Here is a 24,853-nt window from a genome sequence, read left to right as displayed (position 1 = left end):
AGGATCGGAGGACCAATATATGACGTGGTAAGTGTCCATGTTTGTTTATTTAAACACATAAACTGAACACTCCATACAAAAACAATAAACTTAACGTGAATAACCAAAACCGAAAACAGTACTGTGTGGTGTAAAACACAGACACGGAAACAATCACCCACAAAACGACAGTGAAACCCAGGCTACCTAAGTATGAATCTCAATCAGAGACAACTAACGACACCTGCCTCTGATTGAGAAACATACTAGGCACAGAAAACCAACCTAGAAACACAAAACATAGAATGTCCACCCAACTCACGTCCTGACCAATTCAAACAAACAAATAACACAAATACTAGGGTCAGAACGTGACAGCGTCCCTATTGAGCAGTGAATGGGATATCAACCAGATTCCTTTTTCTATGGCTTCCCTAATGTGTCTAGTGTCACAATACATAGTTTCAGGCTTTTATTTTGAAAAATGAGCCTGAACGACTACATTGCGTCAGTGGTCAGCTGGAGGCTCTCAGAGTGTTTTGTGCGTAATTGTTTCTCTCTTGCCTACTAAGAAGCCACCTGTCCCGGTTGATATATTATCGAATAGATATTTGAAAAACACCTTGAGGGTTGATTATAAAAAAACGTTTGCCATGTTTCTGTCGATATTATGGATCTAATTTGGAATATTTTTTGGCGTTGTCGAGACCGCAGTTTCCGGTGGATTTCTCAACCAAACGTGAAGTACAAACGGAGGTATTTCGGCTATAAAAAAAGTATCTTTATGGGACAAAATGAACATTTGCTGTCTAACTGGGAGTCTCATGAGTGAAAACATCCGAAGCTCATCAAAGGTAAACGATTTAATTTGATTACTCCTTCTGATTTTCGTGACCAAGCTGCCTGCTGCTAGCTAGGCATAATGCTATGCTATCGATAAACTTACACAAATGCTTGTCTTGCTTTGGCTGTAAAGCATAATTTCAAAATCTGAGATGACAGGGTGATTAACAAAAGGCTAAGCTGTGTTTCAATATATTTCACTTGTGATTTAATGAATATAAATATTTTCTAGTAATATTTTTTGTCCGTTGCGTTATGCTAATTAGTGTCGGTTGATGACAATTCTCCAGGATCCAGGAGAGGGAGTTCCAAGACAAGCAACTATGTGCTAGCTTTTCAAAACATAATCCGATTGTAAAAACCTACACTAATGCTAACAACTCAAGATAACCACCACATAGCCACTCTAGTCTAGCTCTGAACAAGAAGCTGTGCTCAGTATGGAAACGTCACTGACTGACATTGTTCCACTTGACTGTTCTCTGTTGAAACTTCGAAGACAAGTGTACGTGCCAATTCCGCAAACTTCTCAGCTCAGACGTCAGCTAAAAGACATAGCATGTTGACCTCTATGAAACACTGGGTAAGTTTGAGCTCCAGCAAGAAATTCTCAGCTCCACTCAGCCTCGACTGCGTTTTTCCCAAGCCACACGTAATCCTCGACAGGGGCAGACACTCTCTCATTAAATGTGGTTGAAGTAGCGACAGCTGTGTGAACGTCTGTGAGTAGGGAATACCACACGGAAACGCTCTGCTAGCTAGCTATAGCTACAGCTAACTACTGAGGAGAGGCTACTTGTTACAAAGTGGAGCACTCCACATGTCATGTACTACAGGTTCAATTCAAATCTATCACCTAAAAACACAAACCTACTCAAAAGACAGCAGTTCTACCCACTTGGCTAAAGTGCCTAGTCATTCAGAAAGGACTGAAATGGCCAGTTTCAATCTTATGCTGCTCATGACAAGATGCTTTACTGGTTCAGGAGCGGAGCAAGATGCTTTACAGAGTACTGCGAGGTTAACCAATGTATTTCCCCCGGTTGATATATGACTTTATGTGTATGGAATAGGTGCCAAATGATCAGCCGATGACATTTAGCAACTTGGAAACAAGGTTTTGCAATGTCACAAGGACTACAGTATTAGCCTATTTATGGGATTGGAATGGTTCCAATAGGTTTAGCCTAAGAGGTTCAATCAACAATTGATAGAACAAAAATATGAGGAAGAGAGAGGGGAGAGACAGAGAGAGGAGAGAGAGAAGAGAGAGTGGAGAGACAGAGAGAGGAGAGAGAGAAGAGAGAGTGGAGAGACAGAGAGAGGAGAGAGAGAAAAGAGAGAAAGGAGACAGCAAGGGAGCGAGATATACGTTACTGGTTATTATCTGTCACTTGTTACCAGTTACATGGAAAGTGCCGTGAAAAAGTATTTGCCCTTTTCTAATTTTCTCTACTATTGCACATTTTTGATACTGTATGTTATTCAATATTCAAACAAAACCTAATATTATAGATGCAGGGAACCTGAGAAAACAAATAACACAACAATTAGTGTAAGGAGGCAATTACTTTTTCACACAGGGGAAAAAGTAATTGGGTGTTGCATAACTTGTTAATTAAATATATATAAGTATATGAACTTGCCTTCGGAAAGTATTCAGGCCCCTTGACATTTTGTTACGTTACAGCCTTATTCAAAAAATGGATTAAATAAAACATATTCCTCAGCAATCTACACACAATACCCCATAATGACAAAGTGATACTTATTTACATAATTATTCAGACTCTTTGCTATGAGACTCAAATGTAGCTTCTGTTTCCATTGATCATCCTTGAGATGTTTCTACAACTTGATTAGAGTACACGTGATAAATTCAATTATTTGGACATGGCTTGGAAAGGCACACACCTGTGTATGTAAGGTCTTAAAGTTGACGATGCATGTCAGAGCAAAAACCAAGCCATGAGGTTGAACGAATTTCCATAAAGTTCGTAAAGCTCTCAGATAGGATTGTGTCGAGTCACAGATCTGGTGAAGGGTACCAAAAAATGTCTGCTGCATTGAAGGTCCACACGAACACAGTGGCCCCCATCATCCTTAAATGGAAGAAGTTTGGAACCACCGAGACTCTTCCTAGAGCTGGCCGCCCGGCCAAACTGAGCAATCTGGGGAGAAGGGTCTTGGTCAGGGAGGTGATCAAGAACTCGATGGTCACTCTGACTGAGCTCCAGAATTCAACTGTGGAGATGGGATAACCTTAAAGAAGGACAACTATCTCTGCAGCACCACCAATCAAGCCTTTATGGTAGAGTGGCCAGACAGAAGACACTCCTCAGTAAAAGGTACATGACAGCCTGCTTGGAGTTGTCAAAAGGCACCTAAAGACAGACCATGAGAAACAAGATTCTCTGGTCTGATGAAACCAAGATTTTGCCCTGAATGCGAAGCATCACGTTGGGAGGAAACCTAGCACCATCCCTACGGTGAAGGTTTGTGGTGGCAGCATCATGAGGTGGGGATGTTTTTCAGCGGCAGGGACTGGGAGACTAGTCAGAATCAAGGGAAAGATGAACAGAGCGCTCAGGACCTCAGACTGGGACAAAGGTTCACCCTCAAACAGGACAACATCCCTAAGCACACAGCCAATGCAAAGCAGGAGTGGATTTGGGACAAGTCTCGGAAGTCTCTGAATCCAAGCCTCTGAATCAATTTTGTTGCTCCCAGCCTATAGACAGAAACTAAAACAGGAAACCCTGTGCTCAGATCTGTTCAACGCTGGTCCGACCAATCTGATTTCACGCTTCAAGATTGCTTTGATCACGTGGACTGGGATATGTTCTGGATAGCCTCAGATAACAACATTGATGTATACGCTGATTCTGTGAGCTAGTTTACTAGGAAGTAAACTGATGTTGTACCCACGGTGACTATTAAAACCTTCCCAAACCAGAAACCGTGGATTGATGGCAGCATTCGCACAAAAAAAAGTGCGAACCACTGCTTTTAATCATGGCAAGGCGACCAGAAACATGATCGAATACAAACAGTGTAGCTATTCCCTCCGCAAGGCAATCAAACAAGAACGGCATCAGTATAGAGACAAAGTAGAGTCACAATTCAACGGCTTAGACACGAGACGTATGTGGCAGGGTCTACAGTCAATCACAGATTACAAAAAGAAAACCAGCCCCATAGCGGACACCGATGTCTTGCTCCCAGACAAACTAAACAACTTCTTTGCTCGCTTTGAGGACAATACAGTGCCACAGCCCAGATGGCATCCCTAACCGCATCCTAAGAGCATGCGCAGACCAGCTGGCTGGTGTGTTTACGGACATATTCAATCAATCCCTATCCCAGTTTGCTGTTCCCACATTCTTCAAGAGGGCCACCATTGTTCCTGTTCCGAAGAAAGCTAAGGTAACTGAGCTAAACGACTATCACCCCGTAGCACTCACTTCCATCATCATGAAGTGCTTTTGAGAGACTAGTCAAGGATCATATCACCTCCACACTACCTGACACCCTAGACCCACTCCAATTTGCTTACCACCCCAATAGGCCCACAGACGACACCATCACACTGCACACTGGCCTAACCCATCTGGACAAGAGGAATACCTATGTAAGAATGCTGTTCACCGATTACAGCTCAGCATTTAGCACCATAGTACCCTCCAAACTCGTCATTAAGCTCGATACCCTGGGTCTCGACCCCGCCCTGTGCAACTGGGTCCTGGACTTTGAGGGGCCGCCCCCAGGGCGTGAGGGTAGGAAACAACATCTCCACCCCGCTGATCCTCAACACTGGGGCCCCACAAGGGTGCGTTCTCAACCCTCTCCTAACTACCTGTTCACCCATGACTGCGTGGCCATGCACTTCTCCAACTCAATCATCATGTTTGCAGACGACTCTACAGTGGAAGGCTTGATTACTAACAACGATGAGACGGCCTACAGGGAGGAGGTGAGGGCCCTCTGAGTGTGGTGTCAGGAAATAACCTCACACTCAACGTCAACTAAACAAAGGAGATGATTGTGGACTTCAAGAAACAGCAGAGGGAGCACCCCCTTATCCACATCGACAGGACAGTAGTGGAGAAGGTTGAAAGTTTTAAGTTCCTCGGCGTACACATCACAGACAAACTGAAATGGTCCACCCACACAGACAGCGTGGTGAAGAAGGCGCAATAGCGTCTCTTCAACCTCAGGAGGCTGAAGATATTTGGCTTGTCACCACAAACACTCAAAAACTTCTACAGATGCACAATCGAGAGCATCCTGTCTGGCTGTATCACCGCCTGGTACAGCAACTGCTCCGCCCACAAACGTAAGGCTTTCCAGAATGTAGTGAGGTCTGCACAACACATCACCAGGGGCAAACTACCTGCCCTCCAGGACACTTACAGCACTCGATGTCACAGGAAGGCCAAAAAGATCATCAAGCCACTGCCTGTTAACAACGCTATCATCCAGAAGGCGAGGTCAGTGCAGGTGCATCAAAGCGGGGACTGAGAGACAGAAAAACAGCTTCTATCTCAAGGCCATCAGACTGTTAAACAGCCATCACTAACATTGAGTGGCTGCTGCCAACATACTCACTCAAATCTCTTGCCTCTTTAATAATAAAAAATGGGATGTAATAAATGTATCACTAGTCACTTTAAACAAAGCCACTTTATATAATGTTTACATACCCTACATTACTCATCTCATGTGTATATACTGTACTCTATACCATCTACTGCATCTTGCCTATGCCGTTCGGCCATCGCTCATCCATATTTTCATACCCAAATGACTCAATGCCGTTATCGCTGCCAAAGGTGCTTCAACAAAGTACTGAGGTAAGGGTCTGAATACTTATGCAAATGTATATATATATATTTTTGTTTTATTTATACATAAGCAAAAATGTTTGGGGTATACCTCATTATGGGGTATTGTGTGTAGATTGGTGAGAAAAAATGATTTTATCAATTTTAGAATAAGGCTGTAGTGTGACAAAATGTGGAAAAAGGGAAGGGGTCTGAATACTTTCTGAATGCACTGTACTGTAAATATATTTTAAACTCAGGTTCCCTTTACCTAATATCAGGTTTTGGTTGAAGATATGATAACATTCAGTTTAAAAAATACGCAAAAATTTAGAAAATCAGAAAGGGGGAAAACACTTTTCACAGCACTGTAGGTATCTGTCTATTTTACCTTGTCCCCGTGCACATCGACTCGGCACTGGTACCCCTGTATATAGACACATTTACCTTGTACCCGTGCACATCGACTCGGCACTGGTACCCCTGTATATAGACTAATTTACCTTGTACCCGTGCACATCGACTCGGCACTGGTACCCCTGTATATAGACTAATTTACCTTGTACCCGTGCACATCGACTCGGCACTGGTACCCCTGTATATAGACTCATTTAACTTGTACCCGTGCACATCGACTCGGCACTGGTACCCCTGTATATAGACTAATTTACCTTGTACCCGTGCACATCGACTCGGCACTGGTACCCCTGTATATAGACTCATTTACCTTGTACCCGTGCACATCGACTCGGCACTGGTACCCCTGTATATAGACTCATTTGCCTTGTACCCGTGCACATCGACTCGGCATTGGTAACCCTGTATATAGACTCATTTACCTTGTACCCGTGCACATCGACTCGGCACTGGTACCCCTGTATATAGACACATTTACCTTGTACTCGTGCACATCGACTCGGCACTGGTACCCCTGTATATAGACACATTTACCTTGTACCCGTGCACATCGACTCGGCACTGGTACCCCTGTATATAGACTAATTTACCTTGTCCCCGTGCACATCGACTCGGCACTGGTACCCCTGTATATAGACACATTTACCTTGTACCCGTGCACATCGACTCTGCACTGGTACCCCTGTATATAGACACATTTACCTTGTACCCGTGCAGATCGACTCGGCACTGGTACCCCTGTATATAGACTCATTTAACTTGTACCCATGCACATCGACTCGGCACTGGTACCCTTGTATATAGACTCATTTACCTTGTACCTGTGCACATCGACTCGGCACTGGTTTCCCTGTATATAGACACATTTACCTTGTACCCGTGCACATTGACTCAACACTGGTACCCCTGTATATAGACACATTTACCTTGTACCTGTGCACATCGACTCGGCACTGGTACCCCTGTATATAGACTCATTTACCTTGTACCCGTGCAGATCGACTCGGCACTGGTACCCCTGTATATAGACACATTTACCTTGTACACGTGCACATCGACTCGGCACTGGTACCCCTGTATATAGACTCATTTACCTTGTACCCGTGCACATCGACTCGGCACTGGTATCCCTGTATATAGACTCATTTACCTTGTACCCGTGCACATCGACTCAGCACTAGTACCCCTGTATATAGACACATTTACCTTGTACCCGTGCACATCGACTCGGCACTGGTACCCCTGTATATAGACTCATTTACCTTGTACCCGTGCACATCGACTCAGCACTAGTACCCCTGTATATAGACTCATTTACCTTGTACCTGTGCACATCGACTCAGCACTAGTACCCCTGTATATAGACTCATTTACCTTGTACCCGTGCACATCGACTCGGCACTGGTACCCCTGTATATAGACTCATTTACCTTGTACCCGTGCACATCGACTCGGCACTGGTACCCCTGTATATAGACTCATTTACCTTGTACCTGTGCACATCGACTCAGCACTAGTACCCCTGTATATAGACTCATTTACCTTGTACCTGTGCACATCGACTCAGCACTAGTACCCCTGTATATAGACTCATTTACCTTGTACCTGTGCACATCGACTCAGCACTAGTACCCCTGTATATAGACTCATTTACCTTGTACCCGTGCACATCGACTCGGCACTGGTACCCCTGTATATAGACTCATTTACCTTGTACCCGTGCACATCGACTCGGCACTGGTACCCCTGTATATAGACACATTTACCTTGTACCCGTGCACATCGACTCGGCACTGGTACCCCTGTATATAGACTCATTTACCTTGTACCTGTGCACATCGACTCAGCACTAGTACCCCTGTATATAGACTCATTTACCTTGTACCTGTGCACATCGACTCAGCACTAGTACCCCTGTATATAGACTCATTTACCTTGTACCTGTGCACATCGACTCAGCACTAGTACCCCTGTATATAGACTCATTTACCTTGTACCTGTGCACATCGACTCAGCACTAGTACCCCTGTATATAGACTCATTTACCTTGTACCTGTGCACATCGACTCAGCACTAGTACCCCTGTATATAGACACATTTACCTTGTACCCGTGCACATCGACTCAGCACTGGTACCCCTGTATATAGACTCATTTACCTTGTACCTGTGCACATCGACTCAGCACTAGTACCCCTGTATATAGACTCATTTACCTTGTACCTGTGCACATCGACTCAGCACTAGTACCCCTGTATATAGACACATTTACCTTGTACCCGTGCACATCGACTCAGCACTGGTACCCCTGTATATAGACTCATTTACCTTGTACCTGTGCACATCGACTCAGCACTAGTACCCCTGTATATAGACTCATTTACCTTGTACCTGTGCACATCGACTCAGCACTAGTACCCCTGTATATAGACACATTTACCTTGTACCCGTGCACATCGACTCGGCACTGGTACCCCTGTATATAGACTCATTTACCTTGTACCTGTGCACATCGACTCAGCACTAGTACCCCTGTATATAGACTCATTTACCTTGTACCTGTGCACATCGACTCAGCACTAGTACCCCTGTATATAGACTCATTTACCTTGTACCTGTGCACATCGACTCGGCACTGGTACCCCTGTATATAGACACATTTACCTTGTACCTGTGCACATCGACTCAGCACTAGTACCCCTGTATATAGACACATTTTCATTACTGTGTATTTATTATTGCATGTTTTATTTTTCTGTTATTTCAACATGTTCTTTCTCTGTGCATTGTTGGGAAGGACCCGTAAGTAAGCATTTCACTGTTAGTCTACACTTGTTTACAAAGCATGTGACTAATAACATTTGATTTGGTTTAAGTGAGCGAGGAATATGGTGGTCCCGGATGAGAGATTACGGGGAAAGTTTCTTTCAGCTCTGCCATTTTACCATGAGATCATCCCATGTTGAGTTGTATCTCTTTCAAGCTTGGCTACCCTGGCAGACTACACGGATTAGGAAAATGAGAGGTGCTGAGAGGCTTAATTTGGCTTGGGCGTGATGGACCGAGGAGAACTAGAGGGACAGCTGAGCCACCTCGTAGCCAGTCAGAGGGTCCCATGCTGGGGCAGTGTGCTGGGAAGGTGGCCCCCTCACCATGAGGCTGAATGGAGCTCCTTGGGGATCCTCCACTCAGATGACCCTGGGAGGAGGCCCTGTGCCTCACTGGCTATCTGTCACAGTGCCCAGTGTACAGTAATCCCTGAGTGGTCTGTTAGAAGTTGTGGCAACTGTGGAGGACTTTTAAATTGGTGAACAAGAGGGCACTGTGCACCGTCTATCATGGTTCAGAGTCATCACCCCACAAACACACAAACACACACACACACACAAACACACACTGGGTTAAAAAACATGACTGACAGTCCACAAGTAAAAGGGTACTAGTGGCAGAAACCAAATCCAATAATGGAGGGGGGTGTAACCTAGTGGTTAGAGCATTGGGCCGGTAACCGAAAGTTGCTGGATCGAATACCTGAGCTGACAAGGTGAAATCTGTCGTTCTGCCCCTGAACAAGGCAGTTAACTCACTGTTCCCCGGCAGGCCTTCATTGTAAATAAGAATTTGTTCTGAACTGACTTGCCTAGTTAAATAAAGGTTAAATAAAGAAAGAAAATGAGGGGGTCTCAGGGTGGCTCTCTGGTATTCATTAGCAGTGAATGAGAGCGAGAGGGGAGGCAAAAGGGGGTCAACTCTCACAGCGAGGGTATCATTAGCAGGGACATCACTGACAAATTCAGAAAAGCCTTGAGTCTGCTCTGAATCTGAGGGACCCTGGATCCAGCCCTGGACTACAGCTCAGACACACAGTGTGCCACTGAAGGTGGGTTTCAGGGGCAGCGATCAGTTTCTTTCTTTCTCGCCATCCTTCTCATCATTCTGAGAGAGCAAGAACGCCCAGGAGAGGAATGCAGCCACTGCGGCCCAGCCTGCTCTCCTGGCCAGCAGTTGTAAAATAACAGAACCTGATCCAGAACTACTAAGAGGAGAGGAAAGGAGAGGAGACAGAACCTCAGGTCAGGCCACTTCTCATAGATCCAGACAGGAAGCTGTACTAAACTTAGGGTTCTCTGTGTTTCACGCCACTACAAAGGGAGGCAAAACTGCTGATATCACATGTTTGGGGTATTTTCTGTTCATTAGATATTTCTGTAAATTCAGTGTTTTTGGTCTGTGAGTAACAGTCTGTGGAGTGGAGGAGGTGGGTTTGAAGGGGAAGGATATGAGACCGCGAGCGTGGCACAATGTCAACTCACGTGTCAAACATTAGGGGGCAAAGAGGGGGAGGTTGGGTTAGACAACACAACTGACCTTAGATCAGTGTCAGGGAAATGTCATCCTACTCTCAACAGACTCCGACCAACACACACTAGTCTAAAGTGGTTTCCTCCTTGGAGCTTATTGAGATTGGATGAGTGAGTGGGTGAGTGAGAGGGACAGTTAGAGAGAGAGATAGAGCGTGAGGGAGAGAGAGAGAGAGAGAGAAAGAGAGAGAGAGAGAGAGAGAGAGAGAGAGAGAGAGAGAGAGAGAGAGAGAGCGTGAGGGGGAGAGAGAGAGAGAGAGAGAGAGAGAGAGAGAGAGAGAGAGAGACAATTGAATATTGCCAGTCCAAACTTAAAAATGTTGCCTATAGGCCTACAAATCCCCCCCATCTGGGTTTGAGGACATGCAGATTTCAACATGGAGTCTGGGCAAGAACAAGGGCTGAAGCTCATCCCTGAGTTTCATAGAACACATACTTTTATGCTTTATTCGGGAATCCTGGAGAAATGTTCCTTCGTTAATGAGGAGATAGAGGCTTGTTCATTTCATAACGTAGTGGCGGTTTAGACTTTGCCAAAATAAATTATAGCCAGTGTCAAAGTGTGATCCACTTTTATATAAAGTTAACATACTGTATTTCCAGTGATGTCAAGTACTTAAGTAAAACATACTTTAAAGTACTACTTAAGTCGTTTTTTGGGGTATCTGTACTTTACTTTACTATTTCTATTTTGTGCTACTTTTACTTCACTACATTCCGAAATAAAATTATGTATTTTTTACTCCATACATTCTCCCTGAAACCCAAAAGTACTCATTACATTTTGAATTCTTAGCAAGACTAGAAAATGTTCCAATTCAAGCACTTATCAAGAGAACATCCCTGGTCATCCTTACTGCCTCTGATCTGGCAGACTCACTAAACAGAGAACATCCCTGGTCATCCTTACTGCCTCTGATCTGGCAGACTCACTAAACAGAGAACATCCCTGGTCGTCCCTACTGCCTCTGATCTGGTGGACTCACTAAACAGAGAACATCCCTGGTTATCCTTACTGCCTCTGTACTGGTGGACTCACTAAACAGAGAACATCCCTGGTCATCCCTACTGCCTCTGATCTGGCAGACTCACTAAACAGAGAACATCCCTGGTCATCCTTACTGCCTCTGATCTGGTGGACTCACTAAACAGAGAACATCCCTGGTCGTCCCTACTGCCTCTGATCTGGTGGACTCACTAAACAGAGAACATCCCTGGTCGTCCCTACTGCCTCTGATCTGGTGGACTCACTAAACAGAGAACATCCCTGGTCATCCTTACTGCCTCTGATCTGGAGGACTCACTAAACAGAGAACATCCCTGGTCATCCTTACTGCCTCTGATCTGGCAGACTCACTAAACAGAGAACATCCCTGGTCATCCCTACTGCCTCTGATCTGGCAGACTCACTAAACAGAGAACATCCCTGGTTATCCTTACTGCCTCTGATCTGGCAGACTCACTAAACAGAGAACATCCCTGGTTATCCTTACTGCCTCTGATCTGGCAGACTCACTAAACAGAGAACATCCCTGGTTATCCTTACTGCCTCTGATCTGGCAGACTCACTAAACAGAGAACATCCCTGGTTATCCTTACTGCCTCTGATCTGGCAGACTCACTAACCAGAGAACATCCCTGGTTATCCTTACTGCCTCTGATCTGGCAGACTCACTAACCAGAGAACATCCCTGGTTATCCTTACTGCCTCTGATCTGGCAGACTCACTAAACAGAGAACATCCCTGGTCATCCCTACTGCCTCTGATCTGGCAGACTCACTAACCAGAGAACATCCCTGGTTATCCTTACTGCCTCTGATCTGGCAGACTCACTAAACAGAGAACATCCCTGGTCATCCCTACTGCCTCTGATCTGGCAGACTCACTAAACACACATGCTTCATTTGTAAATAATGTCTGAGCGTTGGAGTGTGCCCCTGGCTTTTCATTAAAAAGAAAAAAAATGGTGCCATCTGGTTTCCTTAATATAAGGAATTTGAAATTATTTGTACTTTTCCTTTTCCTTTTGATACTTAAGTATAAAATCTAACTTCACTTAAGTAGTATTTTACTGGGTGACTCACTTTAACTTGAGACATTTTCTATTAAGATATCTTTACTTTTACTCAAGTAGTATTTTACTCGGTGACACTTTGACTTGAGACATTTTCTATTAAGATATCTTTACTTTTACTCAAGTAGTATTTTACTCGGTGACACTTTGACTTCAGACGTTTTCTATTAAGGTATCATAACTTTAGTATGACAATTGGGTACTTTTTTCATTACTGTGTATTTCCCCCTATATGTGTACTCAAATGGGACTGATGACACCCACTGCTGTGTGAGACTTCAGAGAGAAGACGGAATACTTCCCGTCTGGATCTTCTAAATGAAGATCTCACAATATCGAGACATCAGTGACGACTTCATGTAAGGCATATATTCCAGAGAGGGGTGTCGAGGTGTGTGCTTCAAAGCCCTTTGATGCCTGGCTCTGTGGTAGGCAGGCTTGCGGTTTCTCCCCGAGCCCTCCGACAGGAAAACTGCTTTTCCATTGCACAAGAGACTTCTCACAGCCAGAAGCTAGCTGGGCCACTTTGAACTGTCGGGGGGGAAACCACGAATCATTTTATTAAGAGTTCAAAATACTATTAGCGTTCGCACACATGTACACGCACAAACACATAGGCTCACCACACCCAATCACACAAACACATGCGCTCTCACTCACACACATGGAGACCCATACATTATCAGGGGTACCAGGGCTTTTGAAGGCGGGGGCTGAATCATCGGACAACCCACCCTTCCCTTTGTCTCTTCTCTTCCCTCTCCACCTCCTCCTCCTCGTCCCAATTTCTCCCTCCCTTTCCTCACAAGGCTCGATGGTGAAGTCCATTTTTCAGGCTGGAGCAGGGTAATGGTACACTGCAGAGCATGGCCGGGAGGCGAGAGAGTGGCCCTAGGGCCTCCCAGTCCATCAAGCTGGTCTGCTCCATGTTGCCATGGCAGCCCCCAGGGCCAGAGGAGAAGAGAAGATATGAGGGAAGTATTGGATTAATTCGGATAGATCTAAAACACCTGCATGTGTACACTATTGGCATTTCCTTTATCGATAGTTGAGATAAAACAACTGTTAAACCTTAAAATGGTTTAGATAGCACCCTGAGAACAAACACACACATGCACAGACCTCACACACACACACACATCCTTCTGCATCTGGAGGAAATGTGTGCGGTTGACAAATGCGGACTTGGCAGGGCATGGGGAGTGATGGGATGGCGCTTTGCAATCTCGGCATCATCCCAAGGGAAAGGGCGCGCGAGTTGTCACACTGACGAATAATTGAGCTTTGGAATCTTGGCCCGGGATCATCCTATGGGATGGAGAGCGAGGCTTCACACTGACGAGCAGAAGTTAAAACAGGGAAATCCAGCTGGCACTGACACACACCCCTCCAGACTGAAAAGCAGGGCTGTGACGTAATGGGATGTTTAACGGACGGTTATGGATGATGACCGTCCTTTTTCTTTAGGATATAAATACGCTGCCTTCGGAAAGTTCTCAGACCCCTTGACTGTTTCCACATTTTGTTACGTTACAGCCTTATTCTAAAATGGTTTCAATCTTTTTTTTTCTTCATCAATATACACACAATACCCCACAATGACAAAGCGAAAACAGTTTTTTATTTATTTTTGAAAATGTATTACAAATGAAAAACAGAAATATCTTATTTCCATAAGTATTCCAACCCTTTGCTATGAGACTCTAAATGTAGCTCACGTGCGTCCTGTTTCCATTGATCATGCTTGAGATTGTTCTACAACTTGATTGGAGTCCACCTGTGGTTCAATTGATTGGACATGGCACACACCTGTCTATAAAAAAGAAAGCCATGAGGTCGAAAGAATTGTCCGTAGAGCTCAGATACAGGATTGTGTCGAGACACAGATCTGGGAAAAGGTACAAAAACATGTCTGCAACATCGAAGGTCTCCAAGAACACGGTGGCCTCCATCATTCTTAAATGGAAGAAATTTGGAACCATCAAGACTCCACCTACAGCTGGCCCATTGGCCAAACTGAGCAATCAGGGGAGAAGGGTCAGGGAGGTGACCAAGAACCCAATGGTCACTTTGACAGATGTCCAGAGTTTGTCTGTGGAGATGGGAGAACCTTACAGAAGGACAACTGTCTCTGCAGCACTCCACCAATCAAGCCTTTATGTTACAGTGGCCAGACAGAAGCCAGTCCTCAGTAAAAGGCACATGACAGCCCACTTGGAGTTTGCCAAAAGGCACCTAAAGACTCTCAGACCATGAGAAACAAGATTCTCTGGTCTGATGAAACTGAGATTGAACTCTTTGGCCTGAATGCCAGGCATCACGTCGGGAGGAAACCTGGCACCATCCATATGGTGAAGCAGGTTGGTGGCTGCATCATGCTGTGGGGGTGTTTTTCAGCGGCAGGGACTGGGAGACGAGTCAGAATCGAGGGGAAGATGAACAGAGCAAAGTATAGAGAGATCCTTGATGAAAACCTGCTCCAAAGCGCTCAGGACATCAGAATGGGGAGAAAGTTCACCATCCAACAGGGCAACTACCCTAAACACACAGCCAAGACAATGCTCATGTTTCTTTGCACAGGCAAGCCTCTTCTTCATATTGGTGTCCTTTAGTAGTGGGTTCTTTGCATCAATTCAACCATGAATACCTGATTCATGCAGTCTCCTCTGAACAGTTGATGTTGACATGTGTCTGTTACTTGACCTCTTTGAAGCATTTATTTGGGCTTCAATTTCTGAGGCTGGTAACTTTATTGAACTTCTCCTCTGCAGCAGAGGTAACTCTGGGTCTTTCTTTCCTGTGGTGGGCCTCATGAGAGCCAGTTTCATCATAGTGCTTGATGGTTTTCACAACTTTCAGAATCTTTCAAAGTTCTTGAAATGTTCTTCATTGACTGACTTTCATGTCTTAAAGTAATGATGGTCTGTGCTTTCTCTTTGCTTATTGGAGCTGTTCTTGCCATAATATGGACTTGGTCTTTTACCAAAGAGGGCTATCTTCTGTATACCCCCTCTACCCTGTCACAACACAACTGATTGCTTTAAACGCATTAAGAAGGAAAGAAATTCCACAAATGAACTTTTAACAAGGCACACCTGTTAATGAAATGCATTCCAGTTGACTACCTCATGAAGCTGGTTGAGAGAATGCCAAGTGTGTGCAAAGCTGTCACCAAGGCAAAGAATGGCTACTTTGAAGAATCTCAAATATAAAATATATTTTGATTTGTTACTTTTTTGGTTGCTATATGATTCCATATGTGTTATTTCATAGTTTTGATGTCTTCGCAGTTATTCTACAATGTAGAAAATAGTAAAAATAAAGAAACCCTGGAATGAGTAGGTGTGTCCAAACTTTTGATCGATACTGTATATTTCCATTCATTTTTCAACTGTTACCATGGGACCTTCAGACGAATCATGTTGGATTCCTAGAGCAAAACAACCGATATGATCGTGTTCGTGAGAGCCTCATCTTTCCATAGAGGGGTCATAATGGTTTATAGGCCAAACCGTTCGCACGCTACAGATGATTTTGAGAGAAACCCCATTTTTGGGATATCTCATGGTCTTACAAACACCACTCTGTCACTTATCACCGCAGATGCAGAAGTTCAACATAGGCGGATGCTGCAGATGAGACTCATCCAATTTTTAAAAAATCATACCTCTATCTTAAATTGACAGATTTTTATGGGGATTTTTTGATTATGCTAATTCGATTTCCGAGGGTGCTCGGAATTTCGGATTAAGAAGCATATCCATTTAAGTACAAATAGAATTGGGACCGCCCCTTTTTGACCCCCCCCCCCCCCCCCTCCTTCTGAGGCCTAGTGAAACGCAACTTTTGAAGGCCTATGTCAAACCATTAGGTAGACATAGTACAAAAACACTGCAGTAGATTTGACATTGGTATTCAAACCAAATCAAATATGTTTGGTCACATACACATATTTAGCAGATGTTATTGCAGGGGCAGCGAAATGCTTGTGTCTCAAGCTCCATCAGTGCAGTAGTATCTAACAATGCAGTAATATCTAACAATGATTCACAACAACACACAGACATCTAAAAGTAAAATAATGTAATTAAGAAATATATAAATATTAGATCGAGCAATGTCGGAGTGGCATTGACTAAAACACAGTGGAATAGAATACAGTATATTTATATGAAATTAGTAAAACAGTATGTAAACATTATTAAAGTGACTCATGTTCCATTATTAAAGCGGCAAGTGATATCCAAGTCTATGTAGATAGAAACGGGGTTGCGTACCCGGGTGGAAGCCGGCTAGTGTTGGCTATTTAACAGTGTGATAGCCTTAATAGCCTTAACATAGAAGCTGTTTATATTGGTAAGGCCATAATTGATTCATGAATGAAAATGTTCAGATATGAATCAAATGAATCTGCGATACTGTTCTTCCATAAAAGGTCAAAGTTCGGTCCAGTGTGTGGGATTTAGTTTCACACTCCAATCAGCTTGTTTCATTTGTTAAGGATTACAAATATGTATTTCTGCAAACCAACAGCTGTCTCAGGCCCACCGAAATAAGAGAAAAACAAGAGGGGGAAAAAGAACCAGCAGCATTCCTTTCCCCCATCAAGCTGTTCAAACCAGAGAAGAAAAATATATTGGACGTGTTGATTTTACTCGTTCAGGTGGACGGAGCCAAGAGTCTCGAGGAATCCTGCCTTTCAAAGCAAAGAGAAAATGATCTGCTTACGTTACGGCAACACACGCACACTCCCAGAAGATACGGCCACACACACACACCACCAGAAGGAGTTTATAAACCTGCTGGAGTAAGTTCCTGTGGATTAGTTTACACAACCGTGTGCCTGAGCCCTGGTGGCTCCTGGCGCAGTCTTTGGCTGTGTGTTATTGATGGATCATAACATGATGCAATTAAAAGACCGTGGTTAATTTATAAACCGATGAAATTACGGATATTCTCTGTGAATAAGTGCTGTTGTTGCATTCGACAAAGAAAATCTAGGTAATAATTGTACCACATTTAAAACCATATCAATGTTTTCTTGATCTGAGTGAACAAATAAAGGTTGCATCAACAACATCATCTTTCAGGACAGCTTCCAGGAGAATGAGGATAAGTGGGTGAAGTGGTTGACACTAATCTCTAATAGAGGCACACTTTAGCTCAATTCAAGCATTTAATATAAGGAATCTATTGCAGTTGTGGTGTACCTTTCTCCCAGCAGCTTGTCTGTGTTTTACTACTTATCCGTCATATGCAGGCTATATGATTTGTGCATTGATAAAAAGTTAGGCCTCCGAATTATAATTGCAAGGTGATTTTGTTTCATAGGACTCATGCTCAGTGCCATATCAGCCAAATAAAGCTTGTCAAGACAAGACAACTTGCCAAGTAATTTCCTGAGTCTTTTTTAATATGCATTACTATTTTCTAAGATACTTGGATTCATATATATAAAATAATCTCATAAGCAATCTTCAATTCTGACTTGATCTCAACCAGAAACGGGAACAAATCAATATTATCCTTCAATTCCTTTCACTAGCATTCTGATCGGGGTTACACTTGTTGGTATCAGCATTTAGACTTGAAAATATAACTTCCCAATCTTTCATAGGCCTAAATGCGTTTGTCTATACGAACGCAGTGTTGTAAAGGGAAAACATCAGAATTGACAAACGCATTGAGAGACTTGGCATATGGTGTACAGTCGAATGCGGGATCCGAGAAGTGCTGCTTGGTCTGGCATCGCTACTTGGCCTACATCGGAGAGCTATTAAAACACATGGACTCCATAGCCTACTTATTGTAACCTATATTGCTTAGGCTGCTTTTCTTGCTCTTTCCTCGGACCCACCCGGCAGCTGTAAACCGAGGAGTTCACACAGCTCGCTAGATCTCCCGCCCCACGTTCTTTCCTCGCCCACCTGTCCTCCGTGCCTTTCCATTTCAGTGCGTCCAGAGGTTCTCTCAGAGAATGTAATATTACTACACTATACTAATATGACTATAAACAACAATAATAATAACAGTAATCCGTTTTTATCTGAACAAATTATAGGCTGGCTGTTGCGCCATCATGTCAAGCTAATAACGATACCTTAATCATAACTAGAAATCGTACTGCAAGAATGAAATAATGTTACTTGAATTCACTCAATACTGGAGTTCTTATAAATATTAAGTCGCCAACTGCGTAATTAACAGTGCTTTACGCATAGTGACTCAGCCTTATAATATATCAGAAGAAAGAACAATTCCCAAAGCGAGCTAAATAAAAGAGCATGTGAAGACAGACAAACATTAAGGTTACTGGAAATGACTGAAATTGACTTCATAAACTCACCTGTTAAATGCGTAAAATTGACACTATCAAACTTACCGAAGACCGGTGTATTGGCGAATCTTAAAACGAGAACACCGTGTAATGATTGAGGTCCAAAACAAAAAAAACAAAAATGCGCATCTGTTGGAAGAAAATATAAACTTCCCAAACACAACTGACGAGTCCCGTCTGCCCAGTCTCGAGCGTTCTGCGGAGGTAGGCTACATTATAGAAAGCCGTTAAGAAACAGAGGCTCTTCTGTACTGTCAAATAGCGACAGATATATTGAGCAAGTACACAGTACAGGGGTGCGACACTGCACTCGCCCGCGCCGTTCAGACAAAGTGAAAAGAGACCAATGCACCCATAGTGTTGAAAAGTAGGCTACTCCCCATTAAAATCAATTGCAGATTTTCTCACCCTTGCGCGCAAGAGCGTCTGGCGACCACAAAGAGCGAGAGAGAGAGAGAGTAAATCATTTTGAAATAATAAGGCAACTTGTTCTTTGTCTCAACATAACGTGTAGTGGGCTAATTAACACAACGAAGACCTATATCTAACCGAAACAACGTGTATAGTTTTACAACCAGCAAATACTGCAGGTCTACCTCAGATGCTTTACTAGTTGTGATACTGTGAGGATGCTAAAAGGAACGCCAGCACAGCCACATAATAGGATATGAGTATTATGACATTCAAGGGAACAGGGAACCTTATTAAATAAACGGGTATTATATATTGTTTTCTGCGACGGTCTTTGGTTGATGATCAAGAACAGACCTATTGTGAAAACTTTCAGATATTAGAGGCATTTTCTATAGGCCTATTCCAGATCGGTCCCTTCAGGCCCACAATGTCTCACTATGGCTAGGGGTAAGAATAACTGCAATCCGTCAATAAAGACCCCCTCTAGGTCATCCATTATTCCTCGTGGTTAATGTGTTAATAGGCCATATATTATGTGGCATATACTTTGTCAGCGAGAGTACGCGTTCATTATTTCATTAAAAACCGGGTTGGTTTTAACCGCGCACAATTGCGTGTTTGGTTTCATTCTAAACCGTTCATTTTCACCGCATACATAATATTCCGCCAGGTGTGTTATTACAGGTGTACTGTAGCAATGAATAATTACACACACCGTTATTTTGTGTGCCTGCACCCCATGTGGTTCGTTCGAATCCTTAGCGTTTCCTAACTCCATTGTAAAAGGATCAACATTCCTACTGTATTTAATGTACCATCCACTGGGTGTAACAGTATTAGGTATACCACTGATCCATTTGTTCATTTTTAACTAATTGATTCTTAACCCTGAAAAAAATCGTACATTATAAACGTTTGAACATGAGTTAAAGAGATAGCTCTGTTTGGTGTGGTGTGTATCCATCAGTCTGTCTGTCTGTCTTAGGAAGGATCAAACAGTGCTGGTGTAAATGGTTAAATCAGAGAGTGGAATCCATGAATCCTTGATCCATAATACACCTGCCACCCACTTCTGATGTATGAGCCTTAGGTCTACCTCTAGACAGCTTCTCACACAGAGAGGAGAAGCTCAATGGGCAACAGAAAATATTCACCTTGATAGTAAAGAACACAGAGAGAAAATTATGTTCACACTTTTGTCCTGAATGACACAAAAACAGTGGAATATAGTACAGTGGGCAGGTTTAGAGGGGTGGAGGAGAAGTACATAAAACAGTGGAATATAGTACAGTGGGCAGGTTTAGAGGGGTGGAGGAGAAGTACATAAAACAGTGGAATATAGTACAGTGGGCAGGTTTAGAGGGGTGGAGGAGAAGTACATAAAACAGTGGAATATAGTACAGTGGGCAGGTTTAGAGGGGTGGAGGAGAAGTACAAAAACAGTGGAATATAGTACAGTGGGCAGGTTTAGAGGGGTGGAGGAGAAGTACATAAAACAGTGGAATATAGTACAGTGGGCAGGTTTAGAGGGGTGGAGGAGAAGTACATAAAACAGTGGAATAGAGTACAGTGGGCAGGTTTAGAGGGGTGGAGGAGAAGTACAAAAACAGTGGAATAGAGTACAGTGGGCAGGTTTAGAGGGGTGGAGGAGAAGTACAAAAACAGTGGAATAGAGTACAGTGGGCAGGTTTAGAGGGGTGGAGGAGAAGTACATAAAACAGTGGAATAGACTACAGTGGGCAGGTTGAGAGGGGTGGAGGAGAAGTACATAAATAAAATACAGAGGGCAGAAAAAGTGTATCTTCTTTCCTATTTTTCTTGCCCCACAGAGACGTTTAAACCAGTCTCATCTCCCTCCCTTCCCCTGCTCTCCTGAGCCCTATCTTTTCTTCTCAGGGTGAGAGGCTCATAGTTTAACAACTATAGGTGAATGCATGAATAACCTCCATTCTATTTAAGCAATATTGGCAATAAACCACAACCCCCTGGGGTGCCTTATTACTATTATAAACAGGCTACCAACATAAATAGAACAGTAAACAAGTATATTTACGTCATACCCATCGTGCATTGTTTGATTTTCACACGGCTGAAATGCTGTTTCAGCCAATCAACATCCAGGACTATTGTAGGGCTGGGCGATATATCAAATTGACTTGATTAATTAAAATGTATGTTTTAGCGCAATATTCCAAATGCAATAATGCAATAATCTTTAAAAAAAAAATGTATTAGCGTTTACAGTAAATCCGCTTGTTCTCATGTTGTCTTTTTGGTCTCGTCTCCTTCACTCCTTCTGTGCTGTGTGTACTTTCCCATTTACACATGGCCAAGACCCACCCCTGCCACTCAAAACAACAAAGATGAGAGATCACTTCTTCCTTTCTGACAAGTGGTTTCAACTCTCTATTTCAGGTTTGGTCCAACAGAATCGGTCATATGGACACCGAAACACAATTATTTTACTGTAATAGAAGAGAAATGAACTTTTCTGACGATACCCTTTTCATGTCTCAACTCCTCAAATTTCGCGCAGAGCAGACACTACTAAAAGGGAGTAGTCCTATCAATGAACATTGATTCTGGGAAATGTATGCTCTACTCAGTTTGTCGAGCGTGTCAATGTACCACATACCGCTAGCAGCATTTTAACCAAAGACGGATTATACTAGGCGTCTAGTCTGTGTTTTATAAATGTGCAATAACCATAAAACCCAATTCCAAAAGGAATTGGCAACTCATTCTCATTCTGAGAAATAACGTAGGCCACTTGATTTCTATATCTGAACAAAGTGGACAGGCTAGCATGCTGTTCAATCAGTAGGAGATGGACAGAAGGGTGTGCTCAAAACAATTAATCTGTTAGCTAGCAAATATATCCAAGTTGGCTAAACTTGGAATATAAAGATTAACTGGTTACTTAGTAGCACCTGGGCTTGTGCTTGAGAGATTGTTTATGAGACCTGTGCTCATTTTCTACAATGCCTGCTACAAGATGTTAGTGATTATTAGTCCATGTGAATTATGCATGCTTCTGGTTAAATTTGTAACAAAAATGGCATTTTCAATGATAGTCTTGAATGTCAGATCAGTGATTTTTGACAAAAGGCAGATTAAGCTACTTTGGTCATGCCTCCTGAATGGTGCAGCAGTCTAAGGCACTGCATTGCAAAGATACATTGTCTCTACAACCTGGGGTTTGATCCCAGGGCTGTGTCACAACCGGACGTGACTGGGGGACCCATATGGCGGCTTCAGTCGTCAGTTGAATGTTTTTTCCTCGGACACAGCTGGCTTCCAGGTTAAGCGAGCGGGTGTTAAGAAGTGTGGCTTTGCGGGTCATGTTTCGGAGGACGCACGACTCAACTTTCCCCTGTCCCGAGCCCGTTGGGGAGTTGCAGCGATGAGACAAGATCGTAATTGGGGAGACGAAGGGGGTAAAATTAAAAGCTTAGACTTAACCTTGGTATGATTTCACAAGCCTTGATTATTTCTGACTGTTTGAAATGCAGTGTATTTGACCTTTTATTGTACATCAAAACTTAATTACAGAAACATAGAAAATCAAGATATATATCATGAATGGACCATGAATATGAAAAAATGAAAACAGGATTTTTAGGCCATATCACCCAACCCTATCTATGACCCAAACTACCCGGTTTATAATGTTTTATAACTTATCGCTGGGGGGCAGTATTTAGTAGCTTGGATGAATAAGGTGCCCAGAGTAAACTGCCTGCCACTAAGGCCCAGAAGCTAAGATATGCATGTTATTAGTAGATTTGGATAGAAAACACTCTGAAGTTTCTACAATTGTTTGAATTATGTCTGTGAGTATAACAGAACTCATATGGAAGGCAAAAACCTGAGAAAAAATCCAACCAGGAAGTGGGAAATCTGAGGTTTGTAGGGTTTCAAGTCTTTGCCTATCCAAGATACAGTGTAAATTTCGTCCGATTGCACTTCCTGCGGCTTCCACTAGATGTCAACAGTCTTTAGAACCTTGTTTCAGGCTTCTACTGTGAAGGTGGAGCGAATAAGAGCTGTTCGACTAAGGGGTCTGGCAGAAAGTCATGAGCTAAGTCATGCGTGAGAGCGAGCTGTGTTCCCTTTCATTTCTTAAGACAAAGGAATTGTCCGGTTGGAATATTATTGAAGATTTATGATAAAAACATCCTAAAGAATGATTCTATACATCGTTTGACATGTTTCTATGAACTGTAATGGAACTGTTTTGACTTTTCGTCTAGACTAAGTTCCTACGCCTTCTGAATTTGGATTTGTGAACTAAACGCGCAAACAAAAAGGATGTATTTGGACGTACATTATGGACTTTATCGAACAAAACAAACATTTATTGTGGAACTGGGATTCCTGGGAGTGCATTCCGATGAAGACCATCAAAGGTTTTGTTCTCTGAGCGCAGATTATTCCATGGTGTGCTTTCGCTGTAAAGCATTTTTGAAATCTGACACAGCGGTTGCATTAAGGAGAAGTGTATCTTTAATTCCACTCATAACAGTTGTATTTTCATCAACATTTATGATAAGTATTTCTGTAAATTGATGTGGCTCTCTACAAAATCACCGGATGTTTTGGAACTGCTGAACGTAACGCACTAATCTAAATACTTTCCCTCTCATCATAATATCATAAATGATACATTTAAAGCTGTATATTTGTTATATAGGCCCTTAATCTCTAAGTTTGATCGATATTTTGTTTTAAATACACACATCTACAAAACCATGATCAAGAAAAAGTCCCTTCTACTTTTTGCACTTACTAATTTGACCTTATCTCTATCATAATGATATGATATCTTGCAGTGTATTTGTGAAGGAATATATGGCTTACAAGGATTTACAACCTTGTTGAGGTTGTTATTGTAAAAAATTATGTAGTTTTAAATCTGCTTAGTTTGTTAATTACATCTGTATAGGGCTGTAATCATTTGAAAGCACCTTAACACTAAACTCCTGACCCATCAATCTGTCCACCCCAATCATTACCTTATGATGGAACAACAATTTAATTACATGGGAGATCATGCCAATGATTTAAACCAAGCAGTCATACGCTGAATAGGAATTTGACTACTAAACAGTGTGCCATGATGTAGTTTAGCCTGGTCTCCATGCATTAAACATTTAACAAGCAGTAACATTTAATACTGTTGATAAGTAGGCCTATGAACCAATGCATGCTGAAAGCATGAAACATGCACCACTCAAACATCTCCACCCCACTGTAACTGTCCCATTTGTCCAGGACAATGTAACTTAAACTAGGCAGGCACTAATCTAGGTAGATGTTCACTCTAATTACAAGTAGGGACCGATTAGGCTGCATTAAAGGAGGAATGAAAGAAAGAGTAAGAACAGGCAACACACACTCACTTGCTGTCAAAGGGAATCCAAACGGGGGGCGCTCTACAGTCCTTTGTGTTGCTGCACTTGGATTACTGAATGTGTCTCAAAAACAATCTCCAGGGACTTTTCCAAAGCTTCGTTGTCCAGCATTTGGGTTCCCTGCAGCGGAAACCTTTAAGAAAATGTCAGCCTCCGGCTTTTGCCTCGCTTCATTTTTGGCACCTTCCTCTG

At 42.9% G+C, this 24,853-nt stretch overlaps 1 protein-coding gene across 1 annotated transcript in view; it reads right to left on the bottom strand.

Moving 5' to 3' along the window:
• Positions 1–19,130, bottom strand: part of LOC116357422 (netrin-3-like) — an 82,597-nt gene extending 63,467 nt beyond the window's left edge. Inside the window, exon 1 of the mRNA XM_031804567.1 lies at positions 18,879–19,130. The gene's annotated coding sequence lies outside the window, so the exon portion shown is untranslated. The remainder of the gene's footprint in view (positions 1–18,878) is intronic.
• Between the last annotated feature and the right edge of the window lie 5,723 nt (positions 19,131–24,853).

Source organism: Oncorhynchus kisutch, linkage group LG25, assembly GCF_002021735.2.
Source record: "Oncorhynchus kisutch isolate 150728-3 linkage group LG25, Okis_V2, whole genome shotgun sequence".
In the NCBI taxonomy this organism is placed as follows: domain Eukaryota; kingdom Metazoa; phylum Chordata; class Actinopteri; order Salmoniformes; family Salmonidae; genus Oncorhynchus; species Oncorhynchus kisutch.
Note: the sequence above shows the minus strand (reverse complement) of the source record. Positions and strands in the feature narration are given on the sequence as shown.